General features: G+C 43.8%; 1 non-coding gene across 1 annotated transcript; it reads right to left on the bottom strand.

Moving 5' to 3' along the window:
• Positions 1-2,772: 2,772 nt before the first annotated feature.
• LOC136140987 (small nucleolar RNA SNORA18) lies at positions 2,773-2,903 on the bottom strand. The gene has a single exon (XR_010657691.1). It is a non-coding gene; the product is annotated as a small nucleolar RNA SNORA18 (small nucleolar RNA).
• Between the last annotated feature and the right edge of the window lie 14,848 nt (positions 2,904-17,751).

The following is a 17,751-nucleotide window of genomic DNA, read 5'->3' as shown; positions in this document are numbered from 1 at the left end:
TTTTTTTCCTGTAGTCTTTTTAAGAAAGAGATTAGGGATATCCTTCTAAATAGTCTGGTAATTAGATTTCAGTTTAACTTACCATTGGCCTGTACTTGAATGGGAATGCTTCAAATGGACATTTCCTACATTAAAAGGAGACTTAGGGGTTGAGGAACAGGGTAATCCATAGAGATTAGTGTTTTAGACGTGAACCCACCCTGATTAGGGATAAAATGATTGGACATTAAGGATGTATTTGTTGTCCCTGTCTCAACAGGATCTGCAGATCAAGGCCAGGGGAGGGGAAAGTGGGAAGTGGGGTTGGTCCATTTCTGAATGACAGGACAGTATGTTCTATGGGGGCATGGGGACAGCTTAGTAAAGGAGATAAATGAAGAAAAAGGACAACTTGCACTTGAAGAAAAAAAAATCTCGAATTCTGTAGCTCTTCCAATTTATTATCCCTTCTTTGGTACTAGCTGTAAAAATCTAATACGAAATGGAACTTTTTTTGACAGAAGTAATTTTTTTCTTTTCCTTTTGGCTGCGCTGCTCAGCTTGTGGGATCTTAGTTTCCCAACCAGAGATTGAACCCTGCCTGGGCCCATGGCAGTGAAAACCCTGAGGCCTAACTACTGGACCACCAGGGAATTGCCCAGTAACTTGTTGAATAATTACTATCATCCACTAACTTCCTTACTGGGTATTACTACTATCCCCATTTCACAGATGGGGAAAAGAGGCACAGAAATGCTCAGGAACCTGCCCATGTTCACACAACCAGTACTAGGCAAGTAGTAGATCTGGGATTCAAGACAGCTGGGGAGAGACTGGATAGCATATGTCCCGCTCACAGTGACCCTGCCGGAGGAGGAGCTGGAGATAGAAGTTAACTTTCCCTGTAGAGGTAGGTATGTGGGAATTAGGAGAGAGGACATTGAAAGTAGTGATGTCCACCTGGGGTTTTTCTCTGAACTGTGACTACCCCAACAGTATCTACAGGACAGTGAGACAAGCAATTATGAAGCTCTTGGTAAAATGGAGGGCCTATGAGCGCCACCTTCTGGAATGAAGGATAACATCGCTGCATTTTTGCCAGTGACCTAAATGAAAAACAAGGCATGCATATCATATTTGTGGATGGCAAGGAGATAGAACAACTTCATCAGCTTGCAAAATGAGAAGTCAAAAAGATCTCAGTAGGCAGGAATGATAAACTCCATTTAAGAAGGTGAAGTTCAGTGGTAATAAGTGTTAAGATTCTGCCTTTGGGCTCCCACGACCAATTCTTCATGTATAAATTTGGAAGGATGTAGAATGTCTAGAACCAGAGGGATACTCTTTGCTAATGGTACTAAACCCCTGTATCAAGTTCTGTTTTAGATGTCAAACTTTAAGATGATTATAGACAAACTAGAATATGTCCATAGAAAGTGATCTGGGTGGTGAAGGGACTTAAAACTAGAAGCCATCTAGAAGCTTAATAAAAGAATCAATGTCAAGCCCAGAGAATTAAAGACTCAGACAAGACAAAATTAGATATTTGAAGATTACTGGGTGGATGGTCCCAAGGCAGAAAATTAGGACCAATGGATGATGTCTAAGAAGACTGGTTATAATTCAGAATGTGCCCTTCAGAGCTTCAAGGAGGAAGTGCTGTGTGGAAGAAAGAATATCAGTTTTGGAGTCAGGCAGACCTTGTTTGATTCCACCTTCTGCGATGTTGGCAAATTTTTCTCTCTGGGTCTCAGTTTTGTCATCTAAAAAATTGGTGATAATACCCACCCTATGAAATTTTTAGAATTAAATGAGACAAGATCTGTAAAGCACTTTACAGTACCTCACATTATAAAAGCTGTCCATAATTGCTTCCAAACTGGATATTCTAGGCCAGGAGTTGACAAACTTTTAATAAATGGCTAGATAATTTTTTTTTTTTGACTTACAAAGGTTTTTTTTTTTTTTTTTTTTGGCTGCCTTGGGTCTTCGTGGCTGCACGTGGGCTTTCTCTAGTTGTGGCGAGCGGGGGCTACTCTTCGTTGCGGTGCATGGGCTTCTCATTGCAGTGCCTTCTTGTTGCAGAACATGGGCTCTAGGCACGCGGGCTTCAGGAGTTGTGGTGCACAGGCTCAGTAGTTGTGGCTTGTGGGTTCTAGAGCACAGGCTCAGTAGTTGTGGCACACGGGCTTTGTTGCTCCATGGCATTTGGGATCTTCCCGGACCAGGGCTTGAACCCGTGTTCCCTGCATTGGCAGGCAGATTCTTAACCACTGCACCACCAGGGAAGTCCCCTACTAAGGTGTTTTTATTTTTTATTTATTTTTTAAAAGGTTTTTTAAAAACGTATGTGTAACATAGACAAAGTTATTTGTCAATAAATTTTTAAGGAATTTCACATGGTCTGATTCTTTCCACTGCCAATCACCTTAGTTCCTTCAAACTCATAATCTTCACCATAAAATAGCCCTTTCAAAAAGAAGTTGTCATGTGAGTCAGCCCACAGTTCTTTTCGTTAGGCTTCTTTGATCTCCCGTGGAATATGGACACACTTCAAAATTCCCGACCTGTAATCTTTGGGATCCAATTTCCTCAAGCGATTTACTTTAGGACCATGTTTAGAGTCAGGAGATGGATCTGCCTGGTTCTGAATTTGACATCCTCTAGAAATGTATTAGGTTCAAATCATATTCACTCCTAAGCCATCACACTCTAGAATAGTACAGACCATTGGGATATGCCAATACCTAAGATTAAAAACGTTTGTTAGGTTTTTCATAGTTTACTTGGCAGCTCTGTCTTGTAGTTCTTTCCCACAGATCTAACAGGTAGTTCTATGAGTAAAGGAAACCACACCATTACTCTATGAGGCATTTCCAATGGTGTAGGTTTACAGAAAAAGCCCCGTCAGGATAGACCTCAACGGGAAGGTGTTTTTAAAAAGAAAGTTTGATAAGAAAATATATACAACCCGATTTTTATATCAGGAAAACAGTTGCTCTGGATGGGGGATGTGTAGAAGCAATTGATTCCTCTGGTGAACACAGCCGTTGGTTATAAACGCTGGAAGTCTTCTAACATGATGATACTATTTGTATTACCACCATTCTGGTATTTTCCTGTTCACACCTCCACACATTCATCTACCACAGGGCTCATAAAGGGATCAGATCTCCACAGTATTCCTCAGACATGTCTGCCACAGTTTAATTTCAATGACAACTTCTTTTCTATAAATTTTTTTCTTTTTATTGGCCATGCAGTGCGGCTTGCAGGATCTTAGTTCTACCAGGGATCGAACCCCTGCCGCCTACAGTGGAAGCACAGAGCCCTAACCACTGGACCACCAGGGAATTCCCCATAAATTTTTTTTCAAATAGGGAGGGTGAGCTTGGCTCATGGTATCTGCCCAGCGGCTCAAAATTGCCTCTACAGGATAACTTTTTAGGTTTTGTGAGCCACACAGTCTCTACACAACTTTGCAGTTGTAGCAAGGAAGCATCCATAGACAATGAATGAGTGTGGCTGTGTTCAACTAAAACTTCATTTGTCGACACTGAAATGTGAATTTCACGATTTTCACATGTTGTGACACGAGTAACAGATCTTTTTCAATTGTTTGAAAATGTAAAAGCCATTCTTAGGTTCCCGGCTGCACAAAAACAGGTGATGGGCTGGCAATTGGGGTGTGTGTGTGTGTGTATATATGTTTATATATAAGAATATTTTAATTCGTGTCTTTAGAAACTGTAAAGACTATACACCATTTGGAAATGAGTCTGTACCAAACAATGGCCAGAGAAGAATCATCCACTCTATGCCTTCTCTTTTGTCTGGTTACTCAGAAATACGTTATCAGTTATAACCGTTGTTGCTTGTCACCTCACATTATTTTTATCCATGTATTCACCACAGTCTACTTTCCCTTCCACATAAATTTGAGATCACTTTTTCACGTACTGATAGGGCCGTTGGTATTTTATTCATAGTTGAAGTTAAAGCAACTAATCCCCTTAAAAAAAAATTATTTATTTATGGCCGTGTTGGGTCTTCGTTGCTGCGTGGGCTTTGTCTAGTTGCAGCGAGCTGGGGCTACTCTTTGTCGCAGTGTGCGGGCTTCTCACTGCGGTGGCTTCTCTTGTTGCAGAGCATGGTGCGCGGGCTTCAGTAGTTGTGGCACACGGGCTCTAGAGCGCAGGCTCAGTAGTTGTGGCGCACAGGCTTAGTTGCTCCGCGACATCTTCCCGGACCAGGGCTCGAACCCGTCTCCCCTGCATTGGCAGGCGGATTCTTAACCACTGCGCCACCAGGGAAGTCCCGCTCACTTGGTTTTGAATGCAGACTTTAAGATTTCTTTGGCCCGGGTCTGTAACGTCCCTGGGGAGAAAGAAACTCAGACAATAGAGTGAGTGGGAGCAGCTGGATAAGAATAAGAGCTAAATCATTGGAGCATGCAGGAGAGAAAGGAGTGAATGGAAAACCAATACGTCAGTGAGAAGTGATGTGGGAGGAGGGTGTTTTAACTAGCAGGGAGACTCATCCCCACTATTTTAGAACAACACTTAAATCCAGTTTCTGTTTCTAGTTGGTTCTTAAACTATGTGGAAATAATACTACAGTCATTTTCAGTAATAAATTATTATTTATAGCTCCTTGTTTGATGTCACCAACTTCCTTGAGGGCAGGGAGCTTGTCAGGGTACGTGCCCAGTGTCTGGCACATCATGCCAATCGATAAATGGTGAATGAATGAGTATCGTGTCCCCAGATCTAAATGAGTCAAGATAACTGAGGAGCTGCTATGTTGGCTGTCACCAGCATTATTATTATTATTATTTTTTTTTGTGCTACGCGGGCCTCTCACTGTTGTGGCCTCCCCTGTTGCGGAGCACAGGCTCCGGACGCGCAGGCTCAGCGGCCATGGCTCACGGGCCCAGCCGCTCCGTGGCATGTGGGATCTTCCCGGACCGGGGCACAAACCTGTGTCCCCTGAATCGGCAGGCGGACTCTCAACCACTGCGCCACCAGGGAAGCCCTGTCACCAGCATTATTACCTCTTTTTTTTGTGTGTGGAATCCAAATGAAAATAAGCTGAATGGAGCTGGGGGACAGAAGACCCTGGGCCCTGAATTTTTAAACATGCATTTTGTTCTTGGTGTATAGGCAGTGGAGACAGTGGAACAGGGTACTGGGCCAAGAAGCGAACGAAGTGGCCTCATTCCCTCCCTCTGGTGTGCTGAATCCTTCCAAGTGGGCTGGGCTCCTGGATTTTCAGAACTGCTCTTCCTACCCCTGAGACCAGCTCACGGTTTAAGGTGTTGAGGTGGCCAATAAGGAACACATCGAAACCTTCCTCGGGGAGACATCAACCCATATAGGAAAGGCTGAGTGCTGAGAATGAGGTCCCTTTATCCTGCTGTGGAAGGAGCCTGGCAAGAGCAGTGTGGCCAGAGGGATAAAGGAGGAGCAAGGACAACTAAAGCCTCGGCCCCCTCTCTCTCACCCTTTTCCACCAATGTTTTGGCAACATTCCTAAAAGGCTTGTGACTTCCAATTCTGTTTGCACTCAGAACACCTGAAGTCTATGCTGAAGGGGAAGAAAAACATATCTTTTTCCCACTACCCTCCTAGGTTCTCCAGTTGGGGCCCCGTCATTAGACTGACAAGACAGATTAACAAGAGACAAAGAAACAGACTTTATTAACGTGTGTCATGCATACACAGGGAGAACTCAGATGAGTGACTCAAAGGAGTCGTTAGAACTTGGGCATATACAGCATCATAACAAAAGAATAATACATTTTTTTTTTTTTTTTTTTTATGCGTTACGCGGGCCTCTCACTGTTGTGGCCTCTTCCGTTGCGGAGGACAGGCTCCGGACGCGCAGGCTCAGCGGCCATGGCTCACGGGCCCAGCCGCTCCGCGGCATGTGGGATCTTCCCAGACCGGGGCACGAACCCGTGTCCCCTGCATCGGCAGGCGGACTCTCAACCACTGCGCCACCAGGGAAGCCCTAGAAGAATAATACATTTTTAAAGAAGTGACGAGACAAAAGGAAAAGGACTTTCTAGGCTGGCAAATTGTAGGAAAGTAAGTATATGGGAAAAACTAATGCGAGATAAGTGTTAGGTTTGTTATGTGGATTTCTTCTGGTGCCATCTCTGGGCTAAAGGTCTAGAGTTGTCTCTGGTGATTAACTTCTGTCCTTCCTGGTAGAGAAGAAGGTAGGTGGGCACCTTTACAAATTTCTGTTCTGCTTTTAGGCAACTAGGGGAAGGGCAGAGGGCTTTTCTTGTATCCACTTCTCATTCCCTTCAGCTCGAAATGATCAATATACCAAAGTGGCATATTTTGGGGTGGCATTTTCTGCTACCCTTCAATGTCTATATTTGGAGAGGAGTACTCCACAAAGCACAGGTCGAAATCCTTAAAGATGTCCAGGCTGAAAAGAGATGTCATTGTTGGGTAAAACCATCACAGATTAAAAAAGATGTGAGAAACATGAACATTCTTTAGAGCTCTAGATAAGCAGATTTAGGTGAAAAACAGGCTTATATTTTCCCTCATGGGGCTACACATTTAGGAACCACAGAAGAGGTGAATTAGCTGAAGCTGTTCCCTAGGGCGCAGCAATCTGGTTGGAGGGCAGGAGCTGAAGCTGTGTAGTGCTTTACATAATAATAGTTGGCCTGGAATTCTCATTAGTGCCAGGCATTGTTCTATTCCTTTCAATGTACTAACTCATTTAATCCTCACACCTAAAAGAAAGGTACTGTTATCATCCCCATTTTCAGATGAGGAATTGAGGCAGGAAGAAGTTAGTGCCTTGCCCAAGGTCATATAGGGGTAAGTAGTAGAGCCAGAATGCCAACCCAGACAGACAGGCTCCAAGAGCCCAAATTCTAAAGACTCACTATTCTGCCTCTACCAAGGTTACAGAAACATAATTATCTATATGGAAAAGAGCTATTGGAAAGCTTCCCTAAACCACCCCAGCACTGTCACTCAGTACACAACTCCAGAGGCTTTTTGGAAAATTCACGGGTAAGAGATGTCATGTTAGGAGGCATTGCAGGCCAGAGGTGCCATTCTCATAGAATTCAATGTGAGTGATACCAGGAGGACACAACTTGGGGCTCTTGCCTGTGGCTCCCTGTGGTGCCTGCAGAATCCAGGGCTGGATCTGAAGTCTGTTTCAAGAAAGCATTTTTTACAGATGCAGGTCAAATTTCCTATTCACTGAAAACTTGTTTAGTCCTGAGATAGGGCCTTATAGTGTCACCTTTAGGCCTTGGGCATGTAGAAGAGAGAAGGAAAAAAAGAAAAGAAGAAATAAAAGGAAAATAGGTTGGGGGGAAAGAAGCTGGCTAGTGGGGGAAGCAGGTGCTGACAATCTCTAGTCTCCAACATTAGAAAAGAGCCTAAGGTCCAGGTGGTCTAAAGTTGCCCTCCGCTATGGTCTGAAGGTTTGTGTTCCACCCAAATTCATATGCTGAAAGCCAAACCCCCAAAGGTGATGGTATTAGGACGTGGGGCCTTTAGCAGATGCTTAAGTCATGAGGGTGGAGCCTTCAAGAATGGGATTCGTGCTCTTATAAAACAGGCTCCACAGCGCTCCCTGGCCCCTTCCACCATGCAGGATACAAGGAAAGTCTGCAATGAGGAAGAGTCCTCGTTCAACCACACTGGCACCCTGATCTTGTAACAGGCAAGAGCAAAATCTGACTCCATGTTGGATATGTTTCTTTGACTTTAACCTTTGCTTTTCGTTACTTTTGTTATTTATAATCATACATAATGGCCTGCCTCAGGGAACCCTACCTACCTGTGAATGGCTGCAGAAAAGAAACTAACACATCCCCTCCCATATGCTGGCCAAGCCAGGCAAAACTAATGGCCTTTTTACTTTACTTCCTCACCTCCTCTCCCTCTCTGCTCTATAAAAGAAACTGACATTCAGACCCCGATAAGATGGTTCTCTGGGGACACTAGTCTGCCATCTTCTCAGTCTGTGGCTTTCCTAATAAAGTCACTATTCCTTGCCTCAACACCTCGTCTTCTGATTTATTGGTCTGTCGTGAGGTGGGCAGAGTGAGCTTGGACTCAGTGACAATCTCAGACTTCCAGCCTTTAGAACTATGAGGAATAAATGACTGTTGTTCATAAGCTACCCAGTCTATGATATTTTGTTATAGTAGCCTAAATGGACCAAGGCACCCTCTAATATTTTAAAGAGTCTAATGGACAAAAGGACTAAACTACAGGTGTACTTGTGAAATGAGGTCGGTAAGAGGGTGAAGCCCAATGTCTGGCATGACAAAGGCCAATCCCTTACCTTTCCCCTGTCTGGAACTTGGTGATAAAGGTACTACTCTCTCTCTTAAATTGAAAGCTGACTCTCCCAAAATACCACAAAATAATCTGTTGGTAAGGCAAAACCGAGTTTCTTGCTTATTGGAGTAACAGAGAGAACGCCATTGATAAAGTCTTAGTAGAGTCTCAGAATGGGGGTGCAAAGGCAGGGTATTGATGGGAATTCTGGAGTCTGGTTTACAGGAGGTATTTCACTGTGGGGGGAGGCAGGGGTTGCTGAATTGAGATTAGGCATACTCCGGCAAAATAATTTGGGATTGGTGAGAAATATTTGCTAGGGAAGGGTTTCCTAGCTACTCTTGTTTGATAAGTAATTTTACACTAAGGACACTTTGTCGGGATGTCTAGTTCCTGGGCAAGAGTTTCCTGGGTTAGTAAGGTCTTGTTAATGCAGACCTTCACATAGTGAAGTCAGGTTAATGTAAACAGCAAACTGTGGGTGTGGATTATTTTAGTGGTCATTTAACTCACAAAGTTTGGCATATGGCACATGCTGTAGCCGATAGGAAAGGGGTTAGAATACAAGTTTTTTTCATTAGGGAAGAAGGGGCAGGAGATTTAAGAGGTAAGCAAATGTGCAAAGGCACAAATATCCCTGAAGTAAAGGTACAGTACTTTTCCTGCAACTAGATATGTAACCACCAGGTGGAGCTAGACCCTTATGGCAAGGCTATTCTTCCAAACGTGATGCTATGTTACAAGCATGATTTCCTGGACATAGAGTTAAGTATGAGGAATTAAAAATAGTTAACTTGGGTTTCCCTGGTGGCGCAGTGGTTGAGAGTCCGCTTGCGGGTGCAGGGGACGTGGGTTCGTGCCTCTGTCCGCGAAGGTCACACATGCCACGTCGTGCGGCTAGGCTCATGAGCCATGGCCGCTGACCCTGCGCGTCCGGAGCCTCTGCTTCACAACGGGAGAGGCCACAACAGTGAGCTAGACCCGCGTACCACAAAAAAAAAAAAAAAAAAAAAAAAAAAAAGAATGAAATAAAGATAGTTAACTTCACTTATCAGATTGGCAAAATTTATTATTATTTAATTAATTTATTTATTATTGGCTGCGTTGGGTCTTCGTTGCGGTGCGTGGGCTTCTCACTGTGGTGGCTTCTCTTGTTGTGGAGCACGGGCTCTAGGTGCACGGGCTTGAGTAATTGTGGCACGCGGGCCTTAAAGTACAGTCTCAGTAGTTGTGGCACACAGGCTTAGCTGCTCTGCACCATGTGGGATCTTCCCGGGCTAGGGCTTGAACTGGTGTCCCATGCACTGGCAGGCGGATTTTTAACCACTGCTTCAGCAGGGAAGCCCCGGAAAAATTTAAAAAGCTTGGGGGAGGAAAGAATACTTTACCTCTACCCTTCCAAGTTCTTGGTTGAGGAACCCCCCTCCCTCCAACATTAAAAAGATTAACGGGAGAAAAAACAGAAGTATAATAACATATATACCTCCAGTACACATGGGGAGTTCCAGGAAAACTCACCAAAATGGCTGAAGCTCTCACCTTAAATACTATCTCTAGCTAAAGATACAAATTGGGGGTGTTGGGGACGCAGAGCTAGTTATGGGAGGTTTTCAGGCAAAACACAGTAAAAAGAGTAAGGTTTGTTATGCAGATTTAAGTCTGTGCTATCTCCATGGATAAGAGGTTTCTAGAGACTTGGTCATGCTCCTCTTCCTGGTACAGAAAGGGAGACACTCTTACAGATGGAGATTTCCCTTCAACATGCAAATTTCTCTTACAAAGGGTAACTTCTACTTGGTTTTCAGAGTTTTCCTGTGTCTGCTGTTTTTAAAAAGTAAGCAACTCAAGATAATCCTTATGTCAATGTAGGGGAGCAGAATTTGCCACTTTAAAATATGTCTCATTGGCATATTTATTGTTTGGAGCTGGTTATTTTCTGAGGAACAGCAGACATGGGAAGGGCTCTGAAAACCAAGTAGGAGTTGCCCTTTTGTAAGAAACATTTACATTTGTGAGGGAAATCTCCATTTGTAAGGGTGTATCCTCTCTGTACTAGGAACAGGAAGAGGATCAAATCTCTGGAAACTCTTAGCAATGGAGAAGGCAATGACTTAAATCTGCATCACAATCACCCTTGTTTACTGTGCTGTTCCCGGTAACGTCCCATAACTGACAGCCCCCCGTCCTAAACGTTCTCTTTTGACTTTAGCTGAGGATGGTATTTAAGGTGAGGGCTTTGGCCATTTTGGTGAGTTACTCAGTTTTCCTGTGTCTCTGCCCTGTATACATGTTATTAATTAAATTTGTTTGATTTTCTCCTGTTAATCTGTCTCATGTCAATTTATTTCTTAGACCAGCCAGAAAAACCTAGTTGGGTAGAGGAAAACTTCTTCCTCCTCAATACCAAAAAGGCATATTTTGGGGTGGCATTTTCTTCTCCCCTTCACTTGATAATACACTTGATCATCAAGGCTGTGGGGGAAACAGACACTCGTATGTTGTTGGTGTGAATACAAAGGGGAGGCGGGACTTCCCTGGTGGTCCAGTGGTTAAGAATCCACCTTCCAATGCGGGGGACACAGTTTGATCCCTAATCGGGGAACTAAGATCCCACATGCCTCAGGGCACCCACGCACTGCAACTACTGAGCTGACGCGCCAAATAAATAAATAAATATTTAAAAACACACAGACACACAGACACACACACACACACACACAAACCAAAAGGTAGGGCAATTTGTCAATATTGTAACAAAAGTACATATACATTTAAAATTTGATCTGGCCATCATGTTACCAAACCAAACTCAGGTCCACTCACCTGCCATGCAGCAAAGCCAATCTACTGATATCAGGTTGTGGTGGAGAAAAGTACAGCATTTATTGCAGGGCACCAAGCAAGGAGAATGGGCAGCCCGTGGTCAAAAGACCCGAACTCCCTTTCAGGAAAGGGTTTTTAAAGGCAACATTTGGGGTGAGGATTGCAGCTCATAGAATTTCTTCTGACTGGTTGGTGGTGAGGTAACAGGGTGATGTTTCAGGAATCTTTTTTTTTTTTTCCCACTCTATGTGGCTTGCAGGATCCTAGTTCCCTGACCAGGGAATCGAACCTGTGTCCCCTGCAGTGGAAGCGCAGAGTCCTAACTCCTGGCTTGCCAGGGAATTCCTGATGTTTCAGGAATCTTAATCACCAACCTTCTGGTTCCAACCAGTCTGGGGTCTATGTGCTTGTAGTCAGCATGTAGTCACCATCCTATACCTGGGGGCGGGGGCGGGGGGGGGGGGGGCGTCCTAGTTTCTGCAGAACAACTCAAAGATATGCATCAGATTGTTATCTACTCCCTTGAGGAGGAAATAGAACACTGTTCTGTGGCTGAAATATTGTTAAGCAATCATTACTTTTCTTGCTTGACTGCTTTTCCTTTTTTCTGCATCCCCTCACAGAAGTCTAATTGCTCTTTGTGCATTATTTTTTCTTCTTTCTCCCTGGAATACAGATATGATGATTGGAGAGACAGTAACCATTCTGTGTTCATGAAGCTGAAAAAAATATATATACAAAGGATGGTGAAGCAAGAACATCAAAGAAGTCAAGTACCCTCTTGAGACCGTTGTGTCTCACATCAGTCCTCCATTGCCTACCCCTGGAAATTTTGTTTTGTGATAAATAACCCCCTGAACTATTTAAGCTGCTATAAGTTTTTCTATTATTTGTAGCCAAATATAATCCTTGACTAGGGGTTCAAGAAATGGACTCTTTTAGGACAGATTAGTGGTTGCCAGAGGGGAGGGGGCTTGGGGGAGCAAAGTAGGTGAAGAAGATTAAGTACAAATTTCCAGTTATAAAAAAAGAAAGGGCTTCCCTGGTGGCGCAGTGGTTGAGAGTCCACCTGCTGATGCAGCGGACATGGGTTTGTGCCCTGGTCCAGGAAGATCCCACATGCTGCGGAGCGGCTGGGCCCATGAGCCATGACCACTGAGCCTGCGCGTCCGGAACCTGTGCTTCGCAAAGGGAGAGGCCACAACATTGAGAGGCCTGTGCACCGCAAAAAAAAAAAAAAAAAAAAAAAAAGCAAGACATGGGGTTGTAATGTATCACATGGGTTATATAGTCAATAATATTGTATTAACTTTGTAAGGTAACAGATGGTAATTAGACTTATTGTGGTGACCGTTTTGCAATGTACATAAATGCTGAATCAATATGTTGTACCCCTAAAAGTAATATAATATTGTATGTCAATTACACCTCAATAAAAGAAAAAGAAAGAAATGGACCCCTTAAATCTCTACTGGTAGAAATAAAAATTGACACAAAGTTATCAGACAGACAATATAGATAACTTCAAAAATGTTTATAGATGTCTTTAGTCTAAATCTTGGCTCCCTAAATTCACCTGGTCCTTGGAAAGTTATCCATATATCTGAGGTCAGTTTCTTTAACTGAATACAGATCATACAGATAATAATAAAATACAGATAATAATGGTAAAGTCCTCACATATTGTTTTTTAAAAATTAAATGGAATAACATTACACCCCTTATAAGAGTGTCCAGCTTATGCTAACTGCTTGATACATACTAGCTATTATTATATTTTATTCTTGAGAGTTTTGAAAAGTCTACTTCAATTCAATTTCACTCACTCATTAAAAAGACATGTTTGGGCCTTTTTGCTGCTGAAGAATCATTGTGCCATGCATTGTGGCAAACTCTGAAACAGATGTAAAGAAAACAAAGACATGTTCATTGAGTTGTAGAGTGCAGTGGGAAAGAGGGCAAAGTCAGGGGAATGGCAGGGAGAGACATCCATGTAAGCAAATAATTCAAACACTATGAGTACACTTTTTTAAAACATAATTTAAAAGACTAATGCATTAAAAACATTATTAGTTTATGTTTTTGGACACACAATGTTAGATGTAATTTTGTGACAACAACTGAGGGGTGGAAAGCTATACAGGAACAGAGTTTTTATATGATAGTGAAGTTAAGCTGGTATAAATTCAAATATGATGTTATAACTTCAATATGTTACATGTAACCTCCATGTTAGGCACAAATAAAATAGCCATAGGATATACACAAAAGGAAATGAGAAAAGAATTTGAATGTTTCACTACAAAAAAATTTACAAACTAAACTCAAAAGAAGACAGTAGGGCTTCCCTGGTGGGGCACTGGTTGAGAATCTGCCTGTCAATGCAGGGGACACGGGTTCGAGGCCTGGTCCAGGAAGATCTCACATGCCTCGGAGCAACTAAGCCTGTGCGCCACAACTACTGAGGCTGCGCTCTAGAGTCTGCAAGACACAACTGCTGAGCCCACGTGCCTAGAGCCCGTGCTCCACGAGAGAGGCCACGGCAATGAGAAGCCCGCGCGCTGCAGTGAGGAGTGGCCCCCACTCGCCGCAACTAGGGAGAGTCCTTGTGCAGTAGCAAAGACCCAACGCAACCAAAAATAAAAATAAATAAAAAATTAAAAAAAAAATAAAGAAGACAGTAATGCAGGAGAAGAGAAATGAAAATCTATAAGGCATATAGAAAACAAAGCAAAATGACAGAAGTAAGTCCCTCCTTATCAGTAATTACTTGAAATGTTAAATGGATTAAATTCTCCAATGAAAAGATAGAGCTTGGCAGAATGGATTAAAAAATCATGATCCAAGTTTATACTGTCTCCATGAAACTCACTTTAGATCTGAAGATGCAAATGTGTTGAAAGTAAATAAAAGCGAAAGGAGGGAAAAAGATATTCCATGCAAATATTAACAAAAAGAGGGCAGGGTCGGTACACTAATATCAGACAAAATAGACTTTAAATTTAAAAAAGTTGCAAGAGACAAAGGACGTTATATACTAATAAAGTTTCAACACAGCAAGAAGACATAGCAATTATAAACATTTATGCAATTAATAATAGACCATTAAAATATATAAAGCAAAGATGGACATGATTGAAAGGAGAGATAGTTCTACAATAGGCTTGCAGCCCCAAAGGGAAAGGGGTGGGAGGCTTAATCATTAGACCGGAACAGCCCCTGAGTTCTCCTTCCAAGGGCTGGAGGAACTTTTCCTTACTGTCTCTCTCCCTCGATGAGCTTCTTGGAATGAGGACTTCCCTGCTAAGTTGGGATCCTGTGCTTGTTTTGTTAACTCCCTGGGGATTGCTGTTGAGTCCTTTAGGAGGAAAGCCCAGTGATGCCACTGCCCACATATTTTGCTCAGTGGAGACAAGGACTTCGGTTTTCTCAGGGCCAGCCTAGGCTCAGCACAGAATCATAGACTTAGAGTTTATCATGAAGTTCATTTACTTCCATGGGAAACAATATAAAGTTACATAATTAAAAAAAATTGCCAATTGAAGATTAAGGAGCAAAAATAGAACATCTGTTATCAGTATTAAGTTGATAATTGCATGTGGTTATATATGAGGATATCGCTATTAGACAAATGCACACTTATCTAGGGGAAAGGGTCTTCATGTATGTAACTTACCTCAACTTGTTCAGAAAAAAGTGTGTTTGTGAATGCATAAAGAGAGAGGGCATACATGATAAAGCAAATGGGGTAAAACACTAACAATAGGTGAATCTAGGTAAAAGCTATATATGAGTTTTTGTGGTATTTTTATTTTTGCAATGTTCTGTAAATTTTCAATTATTTCTAACCAAAAAGTAAATAAAAGATGACATGACAGTGTGAAACATGTCACAATCTGGGTTGGGACAAAGTCCAGTAGTAGGACAGGGGAAAAATCCATCAGCTTTGCCTGTGGGTGGGTGTGTCAGGGAAGGCTTCACAGAGAAGTTTCAGGAGAGACTTGAAGGATGCCGTCTTGACAGAGATGTGTGAGACACTGGAGCATCTGACTGAGGTGGGAGCAGGACAGGTTGCAGGGAAGAACTGTAAGGTCCCATCCATCCTGAAAGTCTGTTACAGAATGTAACACTATATGTGCTCTGACCCAGCAGGGTTCCCCCTCCTCAGACGGTGAGTGTCACCACTGTGACCAAGAGCACTGCTCCTTGCCCCTCCAGCCAGTCACACATTCCTTCTCATTGCCAGGGTTCAAGGCCCGGGGACCTTCAAGGGAAGGACTCCCGAGGGAGGGACCTGCAGCCTGAAGTGAGCAGGGCTCAGCAGGGCCCTCGTGGTTTGCTCTCCCCATAAAGGCTCAGCACTTCACCCACCTCAGGACTCTCTGCAGAGGCAGTAGCTCTGAGTCTCCACTTGGCTGGGAACTCTCAGGTCCTGGCATCTGTGAAGAAGGAAGGAGGGAGCTCTCCGTGCTGTGAGGAAGATGTTTCTGAGTCTGAGACAAGATCCGAGTGTGTGGGGAGCCATGATGCCAGCTCAGGTCTGGTCTTGGTCTCAGAGATGGGGAGTTTCAGAGAAAGGAGCCCATGGCCCCTTAAGGATTTGTAACATTGGATAGAGGTGGGGGCTATTCCAGGAGGTTCCAGAATGCTCATAAGCCCATCACTCTCCATTTGAGGTTTCCTTACTCAGAAAGTTCAAAGAGCAAGGATGGAAGGAAAAGATGGACAAGCCAATGACCTTGTGCCTCTCCTTTCCCCTTAGGGGCCGGGGGGCCAGATTCTGCCTCCTGCTGTTCCTCTCTTTGGCCAGCAGAGGGCCGAGCGCAGGTCAGTCACTCAGGAGCCGCAGTTTCTTCAGCTCACCTGAGGTGTGCAGTGGAGCAGAAGGAGTAGAGCTGGGCTGAGGTCCTGGGCCAGAGGGGAGTTATGTAGATGCAGAGAAGCCACACTTTGCAGCCGACTTGAGATGTGGCCTGGGTGCTGACTGCTGGCCTCTCTGGTCTGAAGCTAAGGCATGTCTTGGGGCCACACTCTGTGCCTCTATGTGGCTTAGGAGGCTCAGGGAGCCGTGATAAAGACTGTGCTCTCTTCTAGCTACTCCTACTGCTATGGCCTTGGCCCGGGGATTCCCAGAGGGAGCTGGGTGGTCAGAGCTGCGTCCAGGGAATATCCTTCTTTAGTCCCCATCCTCACAATTCCATCCTCACAGTAGGTGTAGTGATAGTTTTCACTTTTAATTAATTGAGCAGATGAATGCAAGTGTTAAGCCTGTACTAGATTGTGGGTCAGCTAGTCATAGCAGAGAGGATCCTGACCTCTGGGGCCTCATAGCGCAGTGCTGAACTGGTGAAGTGGGCAGGGGCTGGGATCTGATGGCTAGGAAGGCTGCTGTCAGCTGTACCAGACTATTAATGAGAATTATCTTCACATCCCCTAGCAGCGACCCATTCTCCTGAGACATTTTGGGAGAGCAAAACCTGTGCTCCTTTCCTGTCTTTCCTGCCTAGAAGCATCAAGGAAATCAAAGAAAGTTGTGGTGAAGCAAGTGGTGAGTTATAAACCAACCCAGCATCCTCTCATCTGAGTCACTTTTAAGCTAAATGGACCCCAGTCATGGACAGCAAGAGGAGTGTGCCCATCACTCCTGTCTGCTCTGACTCCAGCTACAGCCAAGGAGATTTCCAGTGAGAATTTTGAGGCTTTTCGGTCCCACCCAGGCACAGCAGACATGATCTTCTGAACACAGAGAGAATGCAGTGTTCCTGGTGACTCTTAAGGTGGCGGCCAGAGCAGTGATGAGTCTAAGATTTTCCCCTTCTTGTAAGCTGAAGAGCTAGCCTGCCACAGTTTCATAGATGCTGGCAGAAAATATGAAACTCCTGACAGTGAGACAAAGAAATGTATTATTCACATTCATAGCAGTAGCCAGAGTACCAGCATTTTCTTGTGCTGGTTCCCTGAGTCCCATCGCCACAGGGTGACGTGAAGAGGGCCAGGAAACATTTGCAGATTTAGTCTGTTTGCCAAGCAGCTCGTAAATTGGGCTCGTCAAGCAACTACAAACCTTTTCAGAGAGTATAGTTTATTCTCCTTGGGGCTGAGTACGAGGAGGAACTCTGTGCTTAGAGAATCTGAATCTTATATAAAGGGCTGAGACCATGCCTGCCCTTTACTCTTAGTTCCAGAGGCTACATCCTGATGTAGACTTGAGATGTGGTTGGGTGCTGATTTCTGGCCTCTCCAGGCCACAAGGAAGCACAATCCATTGAGAGTTAATATCTCTGGCTTCTGAGGATGTTAGTGCTACAAAGTCTTTGAATATGTAGCATGGAACAAAGGCTGTCAGTGTCCCTGTTCAGAGAGGACCCGCAGAGAATTTCTCGCCACTTTGCAAGTTGTTCTCACCTGTGGACATTAGCCTAGTTTTTACTATTTTAAGAGCCACACAGGGTATTGGTTAAGAAGCCTGGCTTTATATCCTATAAATTGGAGAGGATAGTAATTTTAACTTCATAGTGTTCTAATGATTAAATGACACAAAACCATGTCAAGTTCCTAGAAAAGAGTTTGGCACATTGTACGTGTTCAACAAATGCTAACAGTTGTTAATTGTTGTTAT

Source organism: Phocoena phocoena, chromosome 1, assembly GCF_963924675.1.
Source record: "Phocoena phocoena chromosome 1, mPhoPho1.1, whole genome shotgun sequence".
Taxonomy (NCBI): Eukaryota; Metazoa; Chordata; class Mammalia; order Artiodactyla; family Phocoenidae; genus Phocoena; species Phocoena phocoena.
The sequence above is the reverse complement of the archived record's forward strand: the minus strand, read 5'-3'. Positions and strand labels throughout refer to the sequence as shown.